Raw genomic sequence first — 24,851 nt, 5'->3', positions numbered from 1 at the left:
AAATGAAAATATTTACTGAATCAATTAACATGCCATCTGAAGATAAAACATTTATTTTGTCATATCTACCAGATCTCTTATCATCTATTTTCCAAAGTTGTCATGGCACTTCGTGCAAAGACCTGGCTAGTGACAGAATATTAAAATAAGCATTATTATACTTCACATTTATAAAGTTTATTTTGATTTTTAAAATAATTTTAAAATGTATTCTCCAGTTTGCTCCCAAATAGCTAGTAGATTTTTTATATAAGCATTTGTTATACACAGGTAAATGGCATGTCAAGTGTGCCAGTGGTGGTATAGAGCACATGAAATCATGTTATTTGACACCTCTCATTAACAGTCAGACATATATGTTTCTCATCAGTTGTTTGTAGCCAGTCTGCTGTATTGTATGCCTTTTGAATGATTCTATTAATATTTAAATGTATTTTGGCAGAAAAAATTTAAGACAGAATTACTAAATCAAGAAAATGCACTGAAATAGTGTATTTCTTTCCTTCATACAGACACTCATTCTACTCAGCTGTTTCAAGTTTTGTGTTTGTCACTCTGGGGCTCTTGCATGCTTCTTTCAATTTGAAGTATTGAATGGATAACAGCTATTCTTAGTTAAAATCTTTTAATAGTTCATGTGGAAAAAAAACTAAGAAATTAACACTAAAAAACACCATACCCAATTTCCTAAGCTGATGCTAAAGAGAAGAATTATGCATATAAGAAAACTGGCCTCTAGCAGATAGAACAGAATGGAAGAGAAGCATATTTCATTCATAAGTAGCTAACAATCAATTTACTTCTAAGTTCTGGGATGTGATAAAATTAAAAACATAATGCACATAGAGACTGGCACGCATCACAAGAACAAGAACAATCAGTGCTGGAGGAGATGTGGGGAGAAAGGAACTCATTCACTGCTGGTGGCAATGCCCTTTAGTCCAGCCTTTATGGAAAACAATATTGAGATTCCTCAAAAACTGGAAATTGAGCTCCCATTTGATCCAGCTATACCACTCCTAGGGATATACCCTAGAAACTCAAAAACACAATACCTATATTCAATGCAGCATTATTTACAATAGCCAGACTCTGGAAACAACCCAGATGCCCTTCAACAGATAAATGGCTAAAGAAACTATGGTATATATACACAATGGAATATTATGCAGCTGTCATGAGAGATGAAGTCATGAAATTCTCCTATACATGGATGTACATGGAATCTATTGTGCTGAGTGAAATAAGTCAAGAGGGAGAGAGATAGACACTGGTCTCACTCATCTATGGGTTTTAAGAATGAAACATAATTCCCAGAGATGAGGGCCAGAAGGACCTGCTCAATATATGAAGCTCACCACAAAGATTGGTGAGTGCAGTTAGAGAAGTAACTACGCTGAGAACTATCATAACAATGTCAGTGAGTGAGGGATGTAGGAAACCTGTCTTGAATACAGGTGGGGGTTAAGGGAAGGAGGAGATGGGGCATTGGTGATGCGAAGGTTGCACTGGTGAAGGGGGTGTGAATTCTTTTTTATGACTGAAACCCAACTACAACCATGTTTGTAATCACATTATTTAAATAAAGTATTATTAAAAATAATTATAGAAAAATAATAAAAACAATGCATTTCAGTGAGTAGAGAGAAATTTTTTTGTAGTTTTAGCTTTTGTCTTTGCCGACCCTTTGCTTTTACTGGTCATTTACAATTTTTACTGTCAAATTATTTTATTTCTCCAAAGTTCTTGTTCTTTTTCCCCCAAGAATTCTCACATTATTTGTTATATATTATATATATTAATATTAATATATTTGTTATATATTATTTGTTATATCTTAGTTATAGAACTCAGTTCCTATTGATAAATACTGAAATACTGTAGAAAGTTCAATGTACACAAAAGAGAAAATGTTTAAAAAGGACTGGGTGAAAACTTTTTTGGAAGTTTTTTTTTGTAAAAACAAGAATGAATAAGAATGACATACTAATAAGAGAAAAAGATATATAGTTTTCTGTCTGGGAGTTGATATATGTAGAAAAAATAAATTGTAAACCTTTGCACCAGTTGAAATATGCATTCCATTGGCTAATGTAAAGTAATAATTTCTATTTGTAAAATGAATACTGTACAAAGATAATAACACATTTTGTACTAAATCTATTTTGAGAAAGAACAACAAAATTTTTCTCCATTTCCTCTATTAAATTTGGTATATAATGCACAAAATTGTAATTCAGAGTACACTGCCTATGCTTCTGTTTATTTTGTGAAACAGTAATCTCTATATATTATACTATATTTTATATTAAAATATGTCCCTGAGAATTATACATACATTATCCAGAGAATTTATGTATATCTCTTAGAATGTTGACTGTTTTAGTGATGAACTTCTATATTTTATCACTAGGCAGATTTTTACAATGAAAAATAGTTGTTAACCTTTCATTTCAATTACAATGTAAAGAATAAAAAGCATTTTCTTTTGAAGTGTATGTGTGACTAAACACATTTGGGTAAATTCTTTAAAATTTTCAGATACAAATGCTATTGCAATCATTAAAATTTAGGAAACGTTGAGAGTTCCAATCTTTTAAAGCTCTAAAGATAATCAGATTAATGAATTTTTCTTCTCTTAGTTAATCTTGTCAAGAGTCTGGGTTGCTTAAGGATCAAATGTTTTCTACTTCTTTGCTAGAAAAAAAGGAAATAAACCCAGACTTGAGACTCTCAGGAATGAAAGTCTATTTTCTAATTATTTCCTCTGTGTGGTCTATTGAGAATACAAATGATCTGGGGTTAAACTTATATTTAACTAACTAAACTATTTTTCTTAAAATTAATAGCCCTAACATCTTTCTTTACAGTTTCCTTCACTTCTGTCAAAATTTTTTCTTATATTTAATAGAATAAGTGAGTTATCAACAAATAGATGTTAAGAAATGCCTTTAGTAAAGATAGTTATGAAGATAAAAGAAAAGCAAAATTATTTAAGTTCTGGGTTCTGCATGCCCTGAGAACCTAAGAGGGAATGTTATGTTAGCACTGAGAATTTGCTAAACCAGGTCAAAAAAAGACTGAATGTGTGGATTCAAACTCATGATAAGACAGTCAGTTCATTATTTCATAGAGTAACAAATTCATTAGGATAAAATAAAATAAAATCTGCTGAACTAGGGAGGGCTTAATTGCATTTTTAAGTATTCAAGTATCTCTTCCCTAAATTGTCATAGAAATACTTTGAGCAGGGGCCTAGAAAATGGTAAACAAAATTCTTCATACATAAATATAATAGAACAGAAGAATGAAAAAGCTAACAGATTTTTATTGACTTGATTCAGTAGCTACGTTTTGATATACGAAAAAGACGAGGTCAAGAGAGACTGAGTAAATGGTAAGCCCAAAAGGTTTTGTTTGTTTTCCATCAACAATAAAACAACCAACCATGATCAAAACAGATGAATGAAGGTAGTCTTCTTTGTTGGTATTTTTCTTAACAACAACAACAACAACAACAACATCACTCCTTACCCCTTGCAATAAGTGTAGTTCTACTAAAATATTTATTATTGGGACATAGCAGGCAAAGTTCAGGGCTTATTTCTGGCTCTGTGTTCAGGGATCATTCCTGGCCAGGCCTGCGAGAATATAAGTGGTGCCAGAAATTTAACTGTAGTCAGCATGTGCAAGGCAAGCACTCTATCTATTTTACTATCTCTCAGACTCATCTCCTACAAATTTCACATTAAAATCATCTTAGAGTTTCCTCAGATATGGTGTTTTCCAATTTTCATAAGTCAAAGACTCAGAAAACCTTACTTTTGCTATTGTTCACTGGTAGTGTAAATAGTTAGGCAAAGTCAAGCCTTTTTCTCAGAGCTTCCACAAGAAGAAACTAGAATTTTGTAAACTAATTGTGTACCCTCCCTCTGGTACCAAGCTACAATTATTAGGAAATTCTCACTTCAAATGTGATGGTGAGCAAATAAATCTAGGGACAGAGAGTTGACTTTTCACTATTCAAGAAAAGGGGATTGAGATGAAGTAGAATCTAGGGAAATGGAATGAAAAATGAAAGGTTTTCTAATAAAAATTATATTTCACCTAAGGAAAAATATATGCACAAATATTATTGAAAAGTCAATATTTTGTTGAGTTGGGTCTTTTAAAAAAAGTAGAAGAGCATTGCTATAGTGATTAAACAAAATGTCAGAGAGAATATAAAAAAAGCAGGAGACTGCTATTGACGTTTTCTATTCTTCCTGCACTGAGTGGTTGGAAATAATAGAAAAAAATAAATGCAAGTGGAGATATATGGAGGAGGAAACCCAGTTAGTCAGGAGAAAAATTTAAGTTCCTATTCATGGAGCTCTCATGTCCAAATGATCAAACCAATTACCTGCTGCTCTTGACTTTATTTGGTTAGCTGGTGAATTTAGAGCCTTTTCTCTAACCCAATCTTACACAAAGGTTTTATTTCAGAGCAACTAGACTTAATCCATTCCTCCATAAGCTTTAGTTTTCCATGACCAAAAAATACTGTTCAGAAAGCAATATATCATTTTCTTTTGGAGAGATTTTAATACAAGCCAGTATTTTGCCATCTTTTGTCAAATTATTCAAAACACTTAAAGACATTAAATGTTTTTGGTCAGGGGCAGGAGAGATAGCATGGAAGTAAGGCGTTTGCCTTTCATGCAGGAGGTCATTGGTTCAAATCCCGGTGCCCCATATGGTCCCCGTGCCTGCCAAGGAGCAATTTCTGAGCCTTAAGCCAGAAATAATCCCTGATCACTGCCTGCCAAGGAGCAATTTCTGAGCCTTAAGCCAGAAATAATTCCTGATCACTGCCTGGTGTGACCCAAAAACCACAAAAAAAAAAAAACAAAAACAAAAAAAACTGTTTTTGGTCAAGTGGCAACTTTTATTCTAGAAAAGTGCCTGATACCTACTTGCCAACTAACCTAATCTAAGAATTTCTTTTAGACTTTTCATTTTTCAATAACATTTTCTTTCTGTAAAACATATTGGCTATGGGAATAAACTTTTTATTAAATAAATGTGCAAATGAGCTTTAACAATAAAAGATTAACTTTCTTTACTCTCTTAATACTACTGTGCCATGGATGGCCATGCAAATCAACACTAGTCTAATCTGTATCCCTTATGATTTCTATTGTTTTGGGAAAATTTTCATCTGATTTTCTAAGTCTTGTTTCTTACAGGGTAAAATGTCAAAGCAGAGAGATTATAACAAAATCAGGAGACTACTATTGATGTTTCCTCTTCTTCCTAGACTGAGTGGTTGGATATTCTGTTTGGAATTCTTTTTTTTAGCTATTTATGCATTTTGCTTTACTCTGTGGTTATTTATTTATTTATTTGGTTTCTACTTTCTGAAGCATGGTATTTTATTGATAAAAGAGGAATTTAATCAATGTTTATGAAAAGAATAACTGAATTTTTAAGAAAATATTTTAAAAATTTTTAATAAAATATTTATTTAAGCACCATGATTACAAGCATGATTGTAGTTGGGGTTCAGTCATAAACAGAACACCTCCCGTTCACCAGTGCAACATTCCCACCACCTATGCCCCCCTCCCTCCTTTCCAACCCCTACCTGTATTTGAGACAGGCATTCTACTTCTCTCACTCATCTATGTTTCCATGATAGTTTTGAGTGTAGTTATTTCCCTAACTGCACACACCATTCTCTGTGGTGAGCTTCACATTGTGAGCTGGTTCTTCTGGCCCTCATCTCTATTATCTCTGGGCATTTTGAAATATTTTTAATTAATCTATAATTAAATATCACTTAATTTTTACAAGTTCAGAATTTCAACCTTAAGTAATATGCCAGTATAACTTGTTTCATATACATATGCATTTATAAAATATATAATATTTATATGTAAGTATATAAAAAGATATACTATATAATATTTATAATTAATGTTTATATAATCTATAATATATATTATATATTATAATACAATAATTTTGAAGGGAAGTATAGAATTATAAGACATGTACTAGTTTTAGTTGTGATACACTACAAATATTTATTGATTGACTGCTTAAAATACTTGAATTTTAATATTTTGGAAATGAATACTAATTTTGAGGTTAAATTATAATATAATATGGATGAGTGATTTCTTTTATATTGGATTGCATGCTGTATGCTTCATGTAATTCTTTGTGTTCTTTTATTTTTGGGTCTTGAGGGTATATTCAGTGGAACTCAGGGCTTACTACTGCTTCTGAGTTAAGGTATCACTCCTGGAAACCATATATGGTACTGGGGATTGAACCCTTGTTCATTGGCCATGTATAAGGCAAATTCTATGCCTGTATTGTGACTCCCGTCCCTCATGGTATTTTCTTTGAAATTTAAATAGATTACTTAAAAATTAAGAAGAGGAATTAAAGGATTTATGTTGTAGAACACACACACACACACACACACACACACACCTCTTTAATTGTAACTTAAAGCCAAAGCCAGATGAATACAATGGCACTAAATAAATGGCACTAATGACTTTGTGGAGCTGGGAAAAATTTTCATATAAGGAAATCATTAGTGCTGGGATATCTTCTAAAAGTCTGTTTTTAAAAAATTTCCTTCCTCTAAAGTCTAATATTAAAATAGAATCAAATTGAAAGATATACAGATGAATGGTATTTTTTCTGTTTCTATTTTTATTCTTTTTTAAATAATATCTTTATACTATAATTACAAACATGTTTGTAGTTGGGTTTCAGTCATAAAAAGACACCCCACTTCACCAGTGGTATTTTCATGAATGACCATAAAGAAATGGCCACAATTTGTAGCCACCGCCATTTAAACTCATCAGCCTAGCTTCATATATTCAGCACTAATTTCAGAAGGGACACAAGCCAAGCAGCAAAATTCACAGGTACACTGGTCTTTCATGCTGACAACTCTGGGGCTCCCTCAGAAATGGGATGGCTAAGGCACTGCCATACCAAATGTCTGGCAAACACACCCACACCACACAGCCTTTGTCACCTCCATGTAGAGGCCCAATGTTACTGCTTCTCTGCAGAGACTCCTAACTGATGCAAGTCCTAGGGACATTAGTTTTTGAGTTGAAAACTTGGAGATCTTCTCAGAGTGTTGGTATGCAGCCTCCTCCCAAAAGCTTGTTACTGCAGAAAGCCTCAGCAGCCTCACCTACATCCCAAACCATGTAAAATTCATTGACCCAATGTACATATCTTAATATTCCTAGAGCAAGACCCACTACTTACTAAATACCTCCAAATTCCACAATACTATCAGCTCAGTAGAATCACACTGAGTTAGATGGGAGAGTGGCATAGAAATCAACTAACTCAACAAATAAAAATAATAAAACAGAACTGCTACTAGTAACAAACAGTATAGTAAGATTTACAGTTCTCAAAATTTTATATTAAATTATTTTCAGTAAATTCATTAGCCATTTGGTTGTCACAAGCAATATAAATTATTTTGTGACTGCCAAGGAGTTAGACTTGGGAAAGAGTAGGAAACTGATGACAATGGTGGAGGGAAGGTCACGCTGGTGCTGGGATTGGTGTTGTTTAACTTAATGTTGAAAAACAATTGCATTAAAGACAACTGAATAAATCATGGTGTTCAAGTTAAGTCTATAAAAAATAAAGTACTACTTATTAAAGATTCCAGAGTTCATAGTAAATCAAACAGTATACTGATTCTGGTACAAAGGATGAATTTAAGACCAATCCTTTAATTTTTTTTTGATACTTTTTTTTTAAAAAAATTTTGGGGGCCCAGAGAGATAGCACAGTGGCGTTTGCCTTGTAAGCAGCCGATCCAGGACCAAAGGTGGTTGGTTCAAATCCCGGTGTCACATATGGTCCCCGTGCCTGCCAGGAGCTACTTCTGAGCAGACAGCCAGGAGTAACCCCTGAGCAACACCAGGTGTGGCTCAAAAACCAAAAAAAAAAAATTTTTTTTTGGCTTTTTTTTTTCTCTTTTTTTTTTATATATAATAAAACCCTTCACCAGTGCAACATTCCCATCACCAATATCCCAAGTGTCCCTCCTCCTCACCCCTTTAAAAGAGTAGAATCTTAATGAGCTATTCAAGAGAAAGAATAGATGAATATTTAAAATGTTATAAGAAACAGAGATAGACATTCATATATAATCAAGAGATTTGTACAACAGGAAGAAATCACACACCTAAACATATATGTACCCAGTGAGGGACCAGCAAAATATTTAAGACATTGTTGAAAAATCTAAAAGAAAATACCATCAGAGAGGCCAGAATGGTAGCACAGCGTTAACCTAGGATGAACCTCAGGCATTTCCTCAAAGAAGAAACACAGATGGCCAAAAAAGCACATAAAAATGCTCTATATTACTAATTATCATGACGATCCATAACAAAACAATATAAGGTAACATTTCATGTCACAGAGACTGGTACACATCACAAAGAACAAGATAAGGGCTGTTGGGAATGTGGGGAGAAAGGAACTCTTATTCACTGCTGTTGGGAATGCCATATAGTCCAGCCTTTCTAGGAAACAATATAGATATTCCTTAAAAAAAATAGGGGCCGGCTAGGTGGCGCTAGAGGTAAGGTGTCTGCCTTGCAAGTGCTAGCCAAGGAAGGACCACGGTTCGATCCCCTGGCATCCCATATGGTCCCCCCAAGACAGATGCAATTTCTGAGCGCTTAGCCAGGAGTAACCCCTGAGCATCAAACTGGTGTGGCCTGAAAAAACCAAATAAATAAATAAATAAATAAATAAATAAATAAAACCTAGAAATTGAAATAGAATAGAATATAATGAAATGGAATAGAAAATCCCTATCTGATCAAGCAATACCACTTCTAAAGATACACCCTAGGAACACAAAAACACAATACAAAGAAGCCCTTTTCGCTTCTATGCTTTTTGCAGCACTATTTATAATAGCCAGAATCTAGAAACAACCCAGGTGCTGACAACAAATGAGTAGCTAAAGAAACTGTAGTACATATACACAATAGAATACTATGCAGCTGTCAGGGTAAGATAAGTCATGAAATTTTCTTATGCATAGAAGAACAAGGAAACTCTTATGCTGAGTGAAATGAGTAAGATAGAGAGAGACACAGTATGTCTTACTCATCTATGAGATTTAAGAAAAATAAAAGACAGTATGATAATAATACACAGATATATCAGAGATGAAGGCTATAAAGACTGGGCAAAGATATGAAACTTATCATAAAGAGTGGTGTGTGTAGTTACTACACTAGTAACTATCATGACAACGATAGTGAGAGATAGAAATAAATGCTTGTCTAGAATGAAAGGCAGGGGATGGGAAGGAAGGAAATGGGGATATTGGTAATGGGAAAGGGTGAAGGGAGTTGTACATTTATTTTATAATTGAAATCCAACTATGAACATTTGATAACTATTGTGTATCAATATTTCATTAAAAATAAAAAGAAGCATTGACTCTAAGAACAAACACACACAAAATATCAACATAATTGAGTCACTCCCAATAAAACTAACAAAATTTATAGCCCAAAAGCATACACTCCCATGCAAAAGTGTAGGGATTAAAAAGATAGTGTTGGGACCTGCAAGGTGGCGCTAGAGGTAAGGTGTCTGCCTTGCAAGTGCTAGCCAAGGAAGGACCGCGGTTCGATCCCCTGGCATCCCATATGGTCCCCCCAAGCAGGGACAATTTCTGAGCGCTTAGCCAGGAGTAATCCCTGAGCATCAATTGGGTGTGGCCCAGAAGAAAAAAGAAGATAGTGTCAAAAATAAGTTAACTCGTTAATGTATCACAGAGCATATCAATTACTTGTGGTACTGTAAAGAAACTAAAAAGAGAATAAGTCAAAGAGGAGAACTTAAAGCTACTAAAGATAAGGACAGCAATACTTCAGGTGGGGGAGCATAGATCTTGAGTACAAAGGCCTTGAGTCTACTTTTCAGCACCTCAAGGTTCCTTAGCCCCCATACCACTTGGTAGAGCCCTTTAAGACCCCTAGCTCCATTAGGAGTAGCTCTGAACCCCAAAATAATAGCTGGTATATATCTAATTTTTAAAAGAAAAGATAAAGGGCTGGAGAGATAGCACAGTGGGAGAGCGTTTGCCTTGAACATGGCCAACCAGGACAGATGGTGGTTCAATTCCTGGCTTCTTTTATGGTTCCCTGTGCCCACAAAGGGCGATTTCTGAGCAAAGAGCCAGGAGTAATCCCTGAGCATTACTGGCTGTGATCCAAAAATCCAAAATAAATAAATAAATAAAATAAAAGGTAAAGCATGGCACTTAAAAGTGTGAAGTTTAAAAGTCATAATAATATTGTGATTATATTAGCAATATAATAAAGGTTACTTTCTTTCATAAATAAAATATACAAAAGTATAGGTTGTACTATGTTCTAATAATGAAATGTCAATTAGTGAGAAACATAGAATGTCTGTCTCGAGGCATGGTTAGGGGGAAGGAAGAATATGCGGGACATTAGTCATGGGAATGTTGCACTGGTGAAGGGGGGGCTGTTCTTTTCATGACTGAAACCCAATTGCAATCATGTTTGTAATCAAGGTGTTTAAATAAAGAAATTATATATATAAAGAAAATATCAAATTTTTATGGAGAGGCCTTTTGGGAATAGTTGATTTCAAAAGGAAAAGTGCTATCAGTAAAAATGCCTTAGAGAATATGCCTATCATTACAGGTAGAGCAAATATGTAGCTTATTCAAAATTTCAGATATCACCAAATATAAAAAGTACTGAAGAAGAGTGTTCAGTGTCAGTATATTTTATAGCAGCATTTTCATCTGTACATTTTCATGGACTAGACTGATCAAAATATAAGGGGCTGTCTTCCCTCCTATTTTCTACCTGTTCTTGAAATCCAACTTTGCTGTCAACTGCAATCCTTTCCTCATTTTTACTTAAATACCATTTAGGGTTTATCGTAGTAAAATTGAATAAAGATTTCAAATGTTGGACACTTTTCCTTTTTTATGATTTATGAAGATAAATGTGTATAAAGGTAATAAAATTAATATTTGTCCATAGAACAAAGAGATATTCTTTTATTGGGGGGGAGGCTATGCTATTTATAGAGAAACAGCACAATGGACAACCTTCCAAATATCTTATAACTTTCTTTTGCAAGATTACCTCTGGCCCCCACAGCTCAAGTGGCATTATTATTCAGGTTTCTATCCATTCTTCTTGATGAATTCTAAAGATTTCTCATCATCCTATTGACTAATTCATCCTCAGAAAACTATGGGGAATGCCTCCATTATTACTTGCAAAAGAGAAACTCAATAAAAGAACTATATTATACTATCCACTGAAAAGGGCAATGGCAAAACTTGTTTTTATCTTCAGCAATGCCAAAATGCAACAAAAATATTTCAGATTTCTCCTGTAATAATATATGGTGTAAAATTATATTTTATATCGGTTTGAATTCAAATCCAAACACTAATCTACACCCTATACAAGTCACAAACATGAAGTATAGTTTTGTATTATCTCAATTAATTCTCAATACCTTAAGAGAAAATATTTTATCTCTTATTTATGGTTTAAAATACTGAGACTTACCTGAGAGACAGACCCTCAAATTATGGACAGTTAATCAAAAAAAGAGATAACTGTATAAAATGGACCAGCAAGAGAAGATATACAGATGTTAGAAAAACATTTGGATAGAGCAAAACATTTGGATAGTTTGGATAGAAAAACATTTGGTTAGAGCAAAAAGAAATGAATCCACACAGTTCAAAAAAAGTTAAAGAGAAGTTGACAAATATCTCAATATAGACCACACGGGCTAAAGTCAAGTTCACTGGATAGGGCGCTAACTTTATACACTGGATATAAAGACCCAACCTGGGTATCATCCCAGACATCCCATATCGTCTTTTGCGCTTTATCAGGCATAATTCCTAAAAGTAGATCAAGGAGGTGTAACCTGTGAGTACACTGTATGTGGCACAATAAACAAACAAAATAAGATTAGAGCAGATTTCATAAAATACATTGAATAGGAAGACCTCTCTGAAGACTACAAGGAAGTTTTCAATGATTTGAATCAGGGGCAAAGACAAAAAAATGAGCAGAACAATATATAAGTTAAAAACATTTTGAATATCAAAAGAAATGTAGTTTAAAATAAAAGACACTATAATCCAGAGTAATAATACAATAGTAGGGCATCTACCTTGAACTCCGCCAACCTAGGTTTGATCCCCAGCACCTCATATGGTCCCTAAGACTGCCAAAAATAATCCCTGAGCTCAGATCCAGGAATAAACCCTGAGGACTTCCAAGTGTAGCCCCAAATAAAAAAAGTAAAATAAAATAAAATACAGTCTACTAAGTAGAAGGAAATATTTTCAAACAATGCATTAGACAAAAGACTAATATGCAATAACAAAACTATAAGAGAGTTAGGGCCATGGGTAGAAAGTGTGTGCATTTTGTTGTGGCAGAGTATAAGTTTATATATCAATACACTTATTTAACACTATTGTAACTTCCTAAGCTATAACATTTTTAATTGAGAAAAAATAAAGATACTGCTACTCAAAGAATCAAATAATTACACCAAAATTAGAAAACTAGAAGAACAAAGATAGGATTTGGACTCAGATTTTAACTATTAATAGAGAACATAAGCATATGAATAGCACATTCATTTATACACACAATATAGAAAATTTAGAAGATTTATAGGAATAATTAACTGCTGGACCTGTCAAAAATTTCCTTACTATGTTGGTGAAAATGAAAGGAATGAAAAAATTATATTCTCGTAGGAATAAAGTAAATATATGAACAATTTATCAACTCTTATATTTTCTTTTATTCCTAATCAGCTACTCTGAGTAATTGGTTTGCTACTGGGACACAAGGGCTATTATAATTTAAACTGAGATACCTCCTTCACTACCTCATTTCCTTTGACCTGTAGCCTGACAAACTAGTATATCATGTCCTAAGGTTCTTGGCTAAACTGCTCTGAAATAAGTAATACCTTCCATCTATCATACAAACAACCAAGTCTTAGCCTACATGATAGTACAGCAGCAGAAATTTGTCTTGCACAAGCTAACCCAAGTTGATCTTAGTGGCACTTATTGTTCCCTAAACCCATCACAATTGATCTTTGAGTACAGATTCAGCAGGAATCTGTTTGGCCCTGAGATGATTTAAAAAAAAAAATCATATCTGGCGATGATTCTATTTTTTTCTTTTTTCTTTTCTTTCTTTTTGTTGTTGTTGATATTGGGGCCACACCCAGTGGCACTTAGGGGTTACTCTTGGCTTTGCATTCAGAAATCACTCCTGGCTCAGGGAAGCTGGGAATTGAACCCAGGTCTGTTCTGGATCGGCCACGTGTAAGGCAAACAGTCTAGCTCTACTATCTCTTCAACCCCTGTGTTTTTATTTTCTGAATATCTGCTGATGAATTAAGATCAGAATAAAAGTAATCTTAAATATAAAGAAACTCAATTTTTATAAAAGAATCTTGAATATTATGCTTTGTAAATAAATAGAATGTGCAACTTCAATATCTGTAAAGAGACTGGAACTAACAATTCACAGTTGGTGTTGATTTAAAAGGTATCTGTTCTCTATCTTCTATTACACAAGAGATGAAAAAACGCTCTTTGGAAACAAATGGCAGGTTAGTTAAGTATTTTATGCAGATTTGCATAAAATATTGATATAATTTTCAAAATGATAGGACAGTGACTATGACTAAAGTTTCATTGAAGAAATAAATACAAAAACACACTTTGACTATGAAGACTTTGCATTATCTGTCTTAATAATGAACTTTGTGAAAATCAAACTAAGGAGTAGTTCACAAATCATTCTGATTCTTTTTGCAGAGACGTAAAGGCATGTAATCTACTTGAGATAATTTAAAAGCAAGATAAACATTTGAAATTGAGATCATATTTAATTTGTGATTAATGATTTGCAAAGATGGATGGCTAAGATAATCTGTAAAATATATTTAGTGATTCAATCTTCATAGTTCAATTGCTTGAAAGCTTTACCTAGGAATCTTTATAAATTCGAAAAGAGATTTAGAAAAGGAACCCATATTTTCACTCATTGAGAGAAAAAAGAATGAAACCATATCATCCATATATTTGTACCTAAATAATACGCATAGTTTGAATATACAAGACATCTCTGATTGATCCAATCTCTTCCAGCTTTTCTTCTCTTCAGTACTTAAAGTAGGAATTTTAGAAAAAAAGTGGAAGAAACCCAATTCTTGTGAAAAAAAATTAGTTGTATATATTATTCCAGACAAGCAAAGAGAGGTTAACACAATTTCCTTATGGAAGACATCAGAGTGACTGTATATTAATTGATCACAGCTGGAAGAAGCTTTCTTGTCAGAGTTGTTACTAATCTGTCCCCTTAGAATAAAGAAAGATTCCCTCCCTCTCTTAGAGTTTAAATAAAGATATTATTACAAGTGTCAAATTTTGGATCTATAATCAATAATTCTATTGTCAGATCATTTACAATGAATGTGTTTATTCAACTGACTTTGACAAGGAATTCAATATATACTGCCCACATGCATTTATTTGAGCTGAATCTATCTGCAGTTTCTTCTTTTTTTGGTAAGAAGAGTTCACACAGCTTACCAAGGAGCCTGACCAGATCATAAATCAAGGGGAAGCAATTTCTGATAAGTGAATATGAGTTTCCTCTAACGCTTTTATGTGACAAAGATTGGAGGAGCTCTATGACTAGCACAAATGAAAACTATCACATTTTCTCCCCATCAATTGCCAGCTTCTTTGTTCTACAGTGCACAACCACCACTAACAGGCTTTTCCTTTTTCTTTATGGAACGCTTCACGAATTTGCATGTCATCCTTGCCTAGGAGCCATGCTAATCTTCTCTGTATCGTTCCAATTTTAGTATATGTGCTGCCGAAGCGAGCACCTAACAGGCTTTTTCTATAATTTTAATTCACATTTGCTCTTATTCACAGAAAAACCTCTGCAGCTTAATTTTCTCTCTCCTTACTGTTCTTAGTATAGAATATTATTTGAGCTGTTGCTACAAATTTTACTTCCCTACCCAAGATATATGTTATCAATTTATTTAAAAGTAGGAAAACCTAGACTATATATATAGTTTATATATGTATATATGTACATATATATGATATCTATTTGGTGAGTATAACGGGGAATAACTGGCTATTTTATCTGGCTAAATATATTAAGAACTGGATATACTCAACCAAACTATAGACAGCTAACTACCTTAAATCCATGCATGCCCTTTCCAGGCATCAGGAGCAACACAAGTCAGCCTCAGCCTCAGCCTCAGCCTCCAAGGCCACAGAGCCTGAATTCCTATTCATGCTCTCTCTTATCAGATATGCTGTGGACAAGGGGGAGGAAAATGCTGACATTCCCCTATGCTGCCCTATTTCCCATTGTCTTCCTCTTGGAGTTTCATTACTAGTTAGAAAACTATGAATAAAATGACATCAGAAAACCAACTTGGCATTATTTTATAAAGTTGTTTTTAATGTTTTTACCCTGCCATGCAAAAGTGATTAAAACAGAAAGATAGAGCTTTGAAAACCTTGGTATTTTAACTACAGCATTTAGTTTCATTACAGCTTTGCCTATGAGAAGAAATCTTTTGAAAGTGTATTCTAGCAATATAAAACTCACATATGTGCCAGAAGTAATGCTAAACTGAAAAGCAATTTTTCTTCCAAGTAGATAATGCCACTTTTCTTTGATTATACAATTGGGAAAAATCAGATTACGAAAAAAAAATGGTTGAAGAGTTTTTTTTTAAATGAGCAAAATCAGTTTGAAGAAAAGATAAACTCAAAGAACTATTTGTAAATGTAATAAAAAAATAAATCTTGGAAAGTAAGGAAGTTTTAAATTACAGCTTACATTAAATGTGACTGCCTATCAGTGCTTTGGGTGGGATATGCTTTGCATGATAAACATATAGATACTAAAAGCAAAAAACACCTCCAACAGTTCTGACAAATTTCCATGTTGTTTTGCAAAAGAAAGAATTATTTATTTTTTCTTTCCTTTTTTTTTTTTTTTGAGCCACACCTGGTGGTGCTCAGGAGTTATTCCTGAATCTGTGGTCAGAAATCACTCTGGGAGGCTTGGGAGACTATATGGGGTGCCTGATCAAACCTGGGTCCATCACAGGTCAACCACGTACAAGGCAAATGCCCTACCACTGTGCTATCACTCTGGCCCCAATAGAATTATTTCTAAGCATCTGGCAAAGCTATTTAGTAACAACAGCCACTGTATTTGTTATATTAAAATTCTACTTGAACCTTAACATTTATTAAAGTAAAAGAACAGGTCTGTTGGAATATATACTATGTTTAAATTTTCTTCATATATGATAGTCAGAGTAATCCAATAAGAACTGAGAGCAATACTTTACAAATGTATATATATTTATATAAATGTAAATAAAATGTCAAACCATGGCCAGTCTTGTGCAGTATTATATTCTGGAAAGATATTAGAGAAATGCATTTCCAGCTTCGAAAGTAATTGAAAGGAAAATATTGCACAACTCTTCATATTAATAGTAATAATTATAACTTTTTAAAATATCAAATGGTTTAAAGCAGCTGTGAGAAAGACACTTTTTCTTTAATGGAATGTAGGCTTATAAATCAATCACAGAAGAAGAATATTAGAAATTGAACTTCAAATAAAAATGGCATGATAAAAGGCTAACTGCCTTGCATAGGGACAGTTGTCTAAATATTCTGGTTGCTCATGAGTTTAGCAAAAACACTCAAAAGATAAATAACCTGCATATAGCTGCTTGATATTTCTGTTATGCTAGGTATCAATGCAAAATAATGTATGTTGTAACAAATATCTACTAAGTATGATTTATGTATAAGATAAAATACTGTTGATTTTTCCATTGTTTGATTTTGCCCATAAATCTTAATATGAACTTAAAAAGCTCTATTCATTCAATAAAAAGACAATGAGATGCCACAAATGTAAGTATAGTTACATAGGTAGGTATTTCCCTCAGCCGTTTCAGTAAGATCATTCAAGCCTAAGGAAAGACAATTCATGATTTGAAAATTTCATAGGAACAAACCAAGAAAAACCTGAATCTTTAGTGCAATAAAACAGTGAAATAAAAATCAAATGTTTAATTACCAAACTGTATGATCTGTTTAAAACCTAAGATTCATGTTTGAAAAATTCACTATGGAAATAGCTTCATTATATTTCTTTTGACTATTTTAATTTTTATTTTATTAAAAACAATCGTGATCAACAAAATCCTTCAAGTTGAATTTGAGATATACAATGAGTCAAGGCCCTTTCTACCACTAGCATCAACCTTCCCTCCAGAGTGCATCCTATCCCACCACCCTCTGCTCCCCTGTCTTGCCAGTGTAACAGGCAGGCCAAATTGAGTTTAGACTGTTAAAATTTAGGTCCCTTAATTCTATTATTGTTGACTTTGGCTTAGATATTTAGTTCTGTCCTTATTTATATCCCTACCAGTGCATCCGAGACCACTTGGCCTTTCTGTGTCCCAAGGTTCTATGAAAAACGCAGGACCCCCAATTTAAAAAATAAGAGATTTAAAAAATCTAATTAATAAAATAGGTGTGTGTGTGACAGATTTGTTTGTTTGTTTGTATGTTTGCATAGGCACAGCAACATATAAAGGAGATAGATAGAAAAAAAACCTTTGACCTAAAAACAGGGAGACAATACCCTGAATCATCCTAGCATAAGACCAACTAAAGGCTCCAGGCATACTAAATTGTCTAACCTCAAAGTCTTTCTTTGGTTCCAGTAAAACTTCTTCACAGTCACGATTTTTATTTTATTCAAAAAGCCACAAGTCAAGTTATGAAAATGTAAAGCCTTAGTGATATGGTTTCACTCCATAAAGTTAAATGCTAACTTGCTGAGACCTAAAACAGTAAGCCTTGCAGGGGAAAGCACCCTATTATACAGTGGTCTCTTGATCATTGGTAATGTCCCTATTTTTACAATACATTTGCATCTAATTTTGTCATAGTTGAAGATATCAGAATATAAATATAAATAACTAGGAAAAATCTTTTCTTTGAGGTTCAGCCAATTTTATGGTCAGCAAAAATGCAGCATAAATTAGTTAAAAATAAGCTAGATCTAAATATGATTTTACATTTAAAATGTGAAACAAGGAAATCTTAAAGCATATACTTTTTAAATTTGAAATCAGAAATTCTATGACTTGGGATTGTAATTTACTTTTGCTTATTCTGTTGATTAATGCAAAATATGGCATTATGACACAAACTCTTCCATATTTTTTTCTTCATTGGGGTACATTAATCCCTTTCAGATCCCAAATCTACTTTGTTTCTCAGCAACGGAGAGAGTGGTAAGGAAAGAGAGAACATGTGGGCAAAAAGCCATGCTGCTAACACTTTCCTCTAGATTTTTTGTAGGGACGGGAATATGGGTCAATCTCTTGCTTGTCTTAAAGGCCAATCCTTGTGTGGAGAGCAGAACCCTATCTGGTGCTACGGACAAAATCCAAGTTTTCCCTCTTGGAAGGTGAATGACTTATTCACTGTTCTCTCTTTGACTTAGATTTAATCAGAATATTCAACAAATTAAGAAATCTCCTAGCAATTAGAAAATGGTATAGTCATACATATTATGTCTCAGAGAAAGATACTAAAATTTTATTTAACATCTTTTTGATTCTAATTAATTTCTAGCAGATAATAAAAAGATTGGTATAATAATAGAAGTAGTTATTGCTTCCATGAGAGTAAAGTTGCTATAGACTTGTAAAATAGGCAGAGTTTACAAAGCTGTTGCTGGAAAGTGAAAATATGAATTAGAACATAATAAAGTACAGATGATTCATAGAAAACAGATTAATTATTCAGATCTCTGAAAGGATCAAAACTCCAACAGCTCATAATTATAGAAGTCATCTGATAAATAGTTAAAATATACCAAGTTCTTTAACAGATGTACTCTATATCCTAATCTAGTATTTTCTGTCCAATAGGTTCAAATAATTATTTACTCTGAACTATTAACTTACAGTGGAATTTCAATAGTTAAGGCAGCAATGTAAGGAATAATATTTAAATAAACAAACCTTTGAGAAGCATTATTATAATACTGTATATATGATAATAATTTGAATTAGAGCTAAATCATTTTGGAAATTTATAAAATTGATATTCTTATAAGGATTCTTAAAATGGATTAAGTTCAAATTCTATTAGTGTTGAATTTGGATTGCAGAGAAGGATCTTAAGAGTGAAAAATGACAAAGAAAAAGTTTAATTTTAGTGTAAGTTTATTGTTTTTCTTTTTGATAAAGATGTTATAAGAACATTATATCTTTATATAATGAGAAGTTCAATTAGAATACAAAGGACTGTGAGAAGTATCATATAAATGTTTAAAAACACAGGCAAACCCATGAAATTATGACATGTCTAATGAGATAAGCTTTTCCCACTAGAAGGACCACTGCACTAGAGGATCATCATCAATGATTTTTTATTCCAGATCCAGGGGAAAAATTAGGGTGCAGTTATTTCTGAGAAGAAATATGAATACACACTATCCTGAAAAGATATCCTGTCTATAATCAAGGAAGAGGATAGCTTTTTTTTTTTGGTTTGGTTTGTTTGGGCCAAGTTATATCCAGTATTAATTCTTGCCTCTGTGCTCAGGGAACACTACTGGTGTGCTTGAAGCACCGTATGTGGTGCTGAATATTGAATACAAGTTGACTACATACTAGTGCCATACAAAATATACTACCTCTCTAGCCTGAAGAATAAACAGTAATTAATATATATACATATATATTTCAGGCTATGTAAGGGTACTTACTACTTATTTACTAGAAAGTACAAATATTTACCCATCCCAGTACAAAGGAGGTATATTGTTTTTCATCTATTCCTTAACTCTAAAGGAAACCTAGCTCCTAAGAAAAGAGTCCTCACAATAATAAAGTAAAGAAAATGTCATGTACTATCCATCAAATTCACACATGTTATGGAGTAGTGATAATAGAGTTGTATGCTTTGCTTGTGTATATATGCATTCTCCTGTATATGTAGAAGTAGAATAGTTTACAAAATATATATGCATGCATTTCCAATGAATACTTTTTTTCCAAAAAAAAAAACTTGCACCTTTAGGGGCCAGACAGATAGTACAGTGGGTAGAGTGCTTGCCTTGCACACAGCTGAACCAAGAACACTGATTCCCAACAGGAGCGATCTCTGAGTTTACAGCCAGGAGGAAGCCCTTATCAGTATCATGTATGCCCCCCAAACTTGTATTTTTAGAAATTATGTGAGCTTTCATCCTTAGACATATTGATTAATCTGTACAATTTTGTGGTTTAACTGTACAAGAAAGATCACTCTAACTAGTTAAATCATTCCATGGAAAAAATAGAGACTAAAGAAGACTTTAAAGAAGTAGAGAAATATAACTTTTCATTTAGATGAACAATTATATTTATATGAAGCAAAAGAAAAATTAAAACCTTTGTGTTACAATTAGAGAAGGTCATAACAAGGTTAGAATAGAAAATAGAAATGGTGAGAATAAAAAGACTCAGGAGAATTACTGTGGAGCATATGGGACAGGTTTGGTTAAACAGCTCTAGAATAAAATTTAGCCTTTAATTATCTTGCTAGTCAAATTCTACTTAATAAAGTTAGGGAAATTCATGGGGCTGGAGGGACCTCTGGCAGTAAAATTTCTAGCAGTAAAGATCCATGGGAGACCACATTCTTTTTTTAGGCAGCATAGATTTCGTGGTTACTTCAGACAATACCCTAGTTGCTTCCAGCTCTGTGCTTATAAATCAACCTCAGATGGTACTCAGGGGATAATGTAATCAAACTAGGTAGGCTGCATAGGTAAGGTAAACAGCTTAGTCCCTGTATAATCTTAAATACTCAAAAGTGCTAAATGTTTACTCCTTGATTTGTGCTCAGTAATCACTTCTGACAGTAGAAGTGTTTGTGGAAGTCATATATGGTGACAAGATTGGCTATATGCAAGGCAAGCACCCAATGCACTGTACTATTGCTTGGCCCCAAATATTTATTTTTAAGAAAATAAACATTTAATTTATTTCAAATTCTGTAGTTCTTGTTTCATTATGGTACACAAATTTTTTTTTAATTTTTTGTTTGTTTTGGGAAGGTGGACAAAACCAGTAGTACTCACAGTTTACTGCTTACCCTATTTAAAAATCACTCCTGTCAGTGCTCATTGCACCATATGTGGCACCAGGGAGTGAAAAAGGGTAATCCACATGTAAGGCAAGCATCCTATCACTGCACTGTCTCTCTGGATTCCTAAAATGCCATTTTTTAATTCTTTGGAAAATTTTTATTGAGAAACTCTTTTTTAAAAGCTATTTTATAATAATAATTAATAATAATAATAACTGTACTAGGAAATATAGTAAGGACGGGATGCTTAGATCACACTTGACCCCATAGCCTAAAAAAGTAAAAAGAAAGAAGAAAATAAATTAAGAGGGCAAGGAAGAAAAGATAAGGAATTAGTGGTGAAACAGAATTCTGGGCATTACATATATTGGGGATGTGAGAGAAAGGCATAGCTATATATGAAAACACTGAAAACATAAGATGTAAGCTGAAATCACAGACCTTTAATGTGCCTATCAAGATGACAAAACGGGAGTGGGAGAGGTTGGTTTGGGGTTGGGGAATGATGAGTGTGAGAGCACTTGGTGATGAGAATTGACACTGGTGGTGGAATGGATGTTGAAATATTATAGGCCTAAGACTCAAATATCGTTGTAAATAACAGTTCTTTGATTAAATAAAAAAATTTTAAAGATAGAAAAAAACTCTATAAAAGCTACACATAGATCTCACACTCCTGAGAAAAATATTATTCAACAGATTACAGTAATATATAAAAAGGATAATACATTCTAATCAAGTGAAGTTCATCATAGGAATGCTGGATTGATTCAACATTCAAAATCAAGTTAATTCACCATATTAACAGACTAAGGACAAAAAATATGATCATCTCTACAAATACTAACAAGATGTTTCAAAATTATATATTCATTCATATAAAAATCTCAGTAAATAAAGGATAAATGACTTCTGCAAAAATATAATTTATTACTAACATCTTATTTAGGATTACAGAAAACTTAATTATTTCTTTTTAAGCTCTGAAAGCAAGAAAGAATATTTGAAATGAATAAGAGTTCTCAACACTGTTATTTAACTACATGGCTAAGTAAATAAGTCAAGAAAAATAGATTTTAAAGGAATAAATAATCTGGATTTATGCAAACAACCCTATTTTTATCAAAGAAAATGATGGGCCCTCCAAATGCTTAAAACTTATGAAAATAAAGTTGCAGATACAAGTTCCTTTTCTAAAAATTAGCCCTATTTGTATTCAATAGCAATATAAAAGTAAAAACTGACATTTTTCAGATATTATTCTATAAGTATTCACATTTACTCCTAAAATAAAGGATATTAAGAACATGATTTAACTTTTATAGAAAGTCAAATAATCAGATAATATTCAGGCTGCCCAATTTTAAGAGTCACTAAACACTACTGTAAACAAGACAATCATGGGACTAAAGCTATAGTACAGTGGGTAGGGTGTTGCTGATGAGGTTTGGATTCCCAGTACAACATATGGTCCCCCAGCAACATTAGATGAACCCTCAGTATAAAACGAAATGTAAAACTCTATTAATATACTTACAGATAGAATGTTTGATTCTCAAATACTGCACTTCAGGACCCCTAGCAGCACACTGTGTTCAGGGCCTGAGCACTAAACTACTAGCCCAGATAGCTGAATACTGTAGAGTATGGCCTTAATACCGAGCATCATTTGCTAGCAACCTCCCAAATGAACCCATAAAATGAAATGACTAGAAAAGGATAACATATATAAATATATGGGGGTAATGGGATCGAAGAGATAGCATGGAGGTAAGGTGTTTGTCTTTCATGCAGAAGGTCATTGGTTTGAATGCCAGCATCCCCTATGATCCCCCGAGCCTGCCTGGAGCGATTTCTGAGCATGGAGCCAGGAGTAACACCTGAGCACTGCTGGGTGTGACCCAAAAAGAAAAAAATATAAGGGGGTATTGAGGGAAATGCTTGTATATCAATTCTGGTGATATTTACATAAGTTTACATATAATAAAACTAAACTTACTATACATATGATATTTAATGCATAAACTCAATTTTAAAACAAATTTTCTTTTTTAATTTACTTCAATGTATTTTATATATTATTAAATCAAAATAAGAATAAAAGTCAACGTGTAACAGTGAAATTCTACCTAAATGACTACCATCTTATCTAGGAAAATTGTTAAGTTGCCCATATGATTCCAATTAACAATGAATTTCACAAATTATGAGATATATGCATTTATCTTAAAAAGATCAAGATTAGGTAGTCCAATACCTTCTCGACTGGCAATGATATATTATAACATCAATAACTCACGCATATACTACATGTTGGATTGTACTTCTTAGATATAACCATGTACTTTCAGGCTGATATTTTAAAATAATATATTTAAGCACCACGACTACAAACATGTTAGTAGTTGGGTTTCAGTCATAAAATTCAGCCACACCCTTCTTCACCAGTGCAAGTTTCCTGCCATAAAAGTCCATCATTTCCCTCCTCCCCAAGTCTTGCCTGTCTTCAGGAGAGGCATTCTATTCTAAGAAAGAAAGAAAAGGGAAGGAAAAGAAAAGGAAGGAAGGAAGGAAGGAAGGAAGGAAGGAAGGAAGGAAGGAAGGAAGGAAGGAAGGAAGGAAGGAAGGAAGAAGGAAGGAAGGAAGGAAGAAGGAAGGAAGGAAAGGAGGAATGAAGGGAGGAGAGAGGGAGAGAGGTTGGGAAGGAGGGAGGGAGGAAGAGAGAGACTGAGGAAGAGAGAGATGGAGGAAGGAAGGAAGAAAGTGAGGGAGGGAATGGAAAAAGGAGAAAGGAAAGAAGAAGGAAGGAAGGGAGGGAAAGGGAGGGAGTGAGGAAGAGAAAGAAAGAAAGAAGGAAAGAAAGAAAGAAAGAAAGAAAGAAAGAAAGAAAGAAAGAAAGAAAGAAAGAAAGAAAGAAAGAAGAAAGAAAGAAAGAAAGAAAGAAAGAAAGAAAGAAAAGAGAAAGAAAGAAAGAAAAAAGAAAGAAAGAAAGAAAGAAAGAAAGAAAGAAAGAAAGAAAGAAGAAAGAAAGAAAGAAAGAAAGAAGAAAGAAAGAAGAAAGAAAGAAGAAAGAAAAAGAAAGAAGAGAAAGAGAAAGTGAGAGAAAGAAAAGAAAGAAAGAAAGAAAGAAAGAAAGAAAGAAAGAAAGTAAGAAAGAAAGAAAGAAAGAAAGAAAGAAAGAAAGAAAGAAAGAACGAAAGAAAGAAAGAAAGAAAGAAAGAGAAGAAACATTGAGCGTTGTCACTATTAAACTTAGACACTTTGTTTTCTTCTAGATTCTGCTAACCTGGATAACCTTCGGAATACTTTAGAAAAATGTTCAATGTCTTCTTCTGAAGAAAGAAAACTAGAATTTACTGTTCGTCCAGGAGTCAGAAACATTATGAACTTAGTAAATCTGATACTTCCAAGAGAGAGGGAAGTTTCACCAATTACTTAAATACTTAAATTCATGTTTTTCACTGGTATATTGAGTTATTGTTCAGAAAAAGAACAAAAGTTGAGGTAAGAGATC

At 33.3% G+C, this 24,851-nt stretch overlaps 1 protein-coding gene and 1 non-coding gene across 2 annotated transcripts in view; both read right to left on the bottom strand.

The window, feature by feature from the left end:
• NCKAP5 (NCK associated protein 5) overlaps positions 1-24,851 on the bottom strand; it is a 564,957-nt gene that overhangs the window by 420,418 nt on the left and 119,688 nt on the right. The gene's annotated exons all lie outside the window — the stretch shown is intronic.
• LOC126010725 (U6 spliceosomal RNA) lies at positions 14,906-15,012 on the bottom strand. The gene has a single exon (XR_007496737.1). It is a non-coding gene; the product is annotated as a U6 spliceosomal RNA (small nuclear RNA).

The sequence above is a fragment of the Suncus etruscus genome, chromosome 5 (assembly GCF_024139225.1).
Source record: "Suncus etruscus isolate mSunEtr1 chromosome 5, mSunEtr1.pri.cur, whole genome shotgun sequence".
Classification (NCBI taxonomy): Eukaryota; Metazoa; Chordata; class Mammalia; order Eulipotyphla; family Soricidae; genus Suncus; species Suncus etruscus.
The sequence above is the reverse complement of the archived record's forward strand: the minus strand, read 5'-3'. Positions and strand labels throughout refer to the sequence as shown.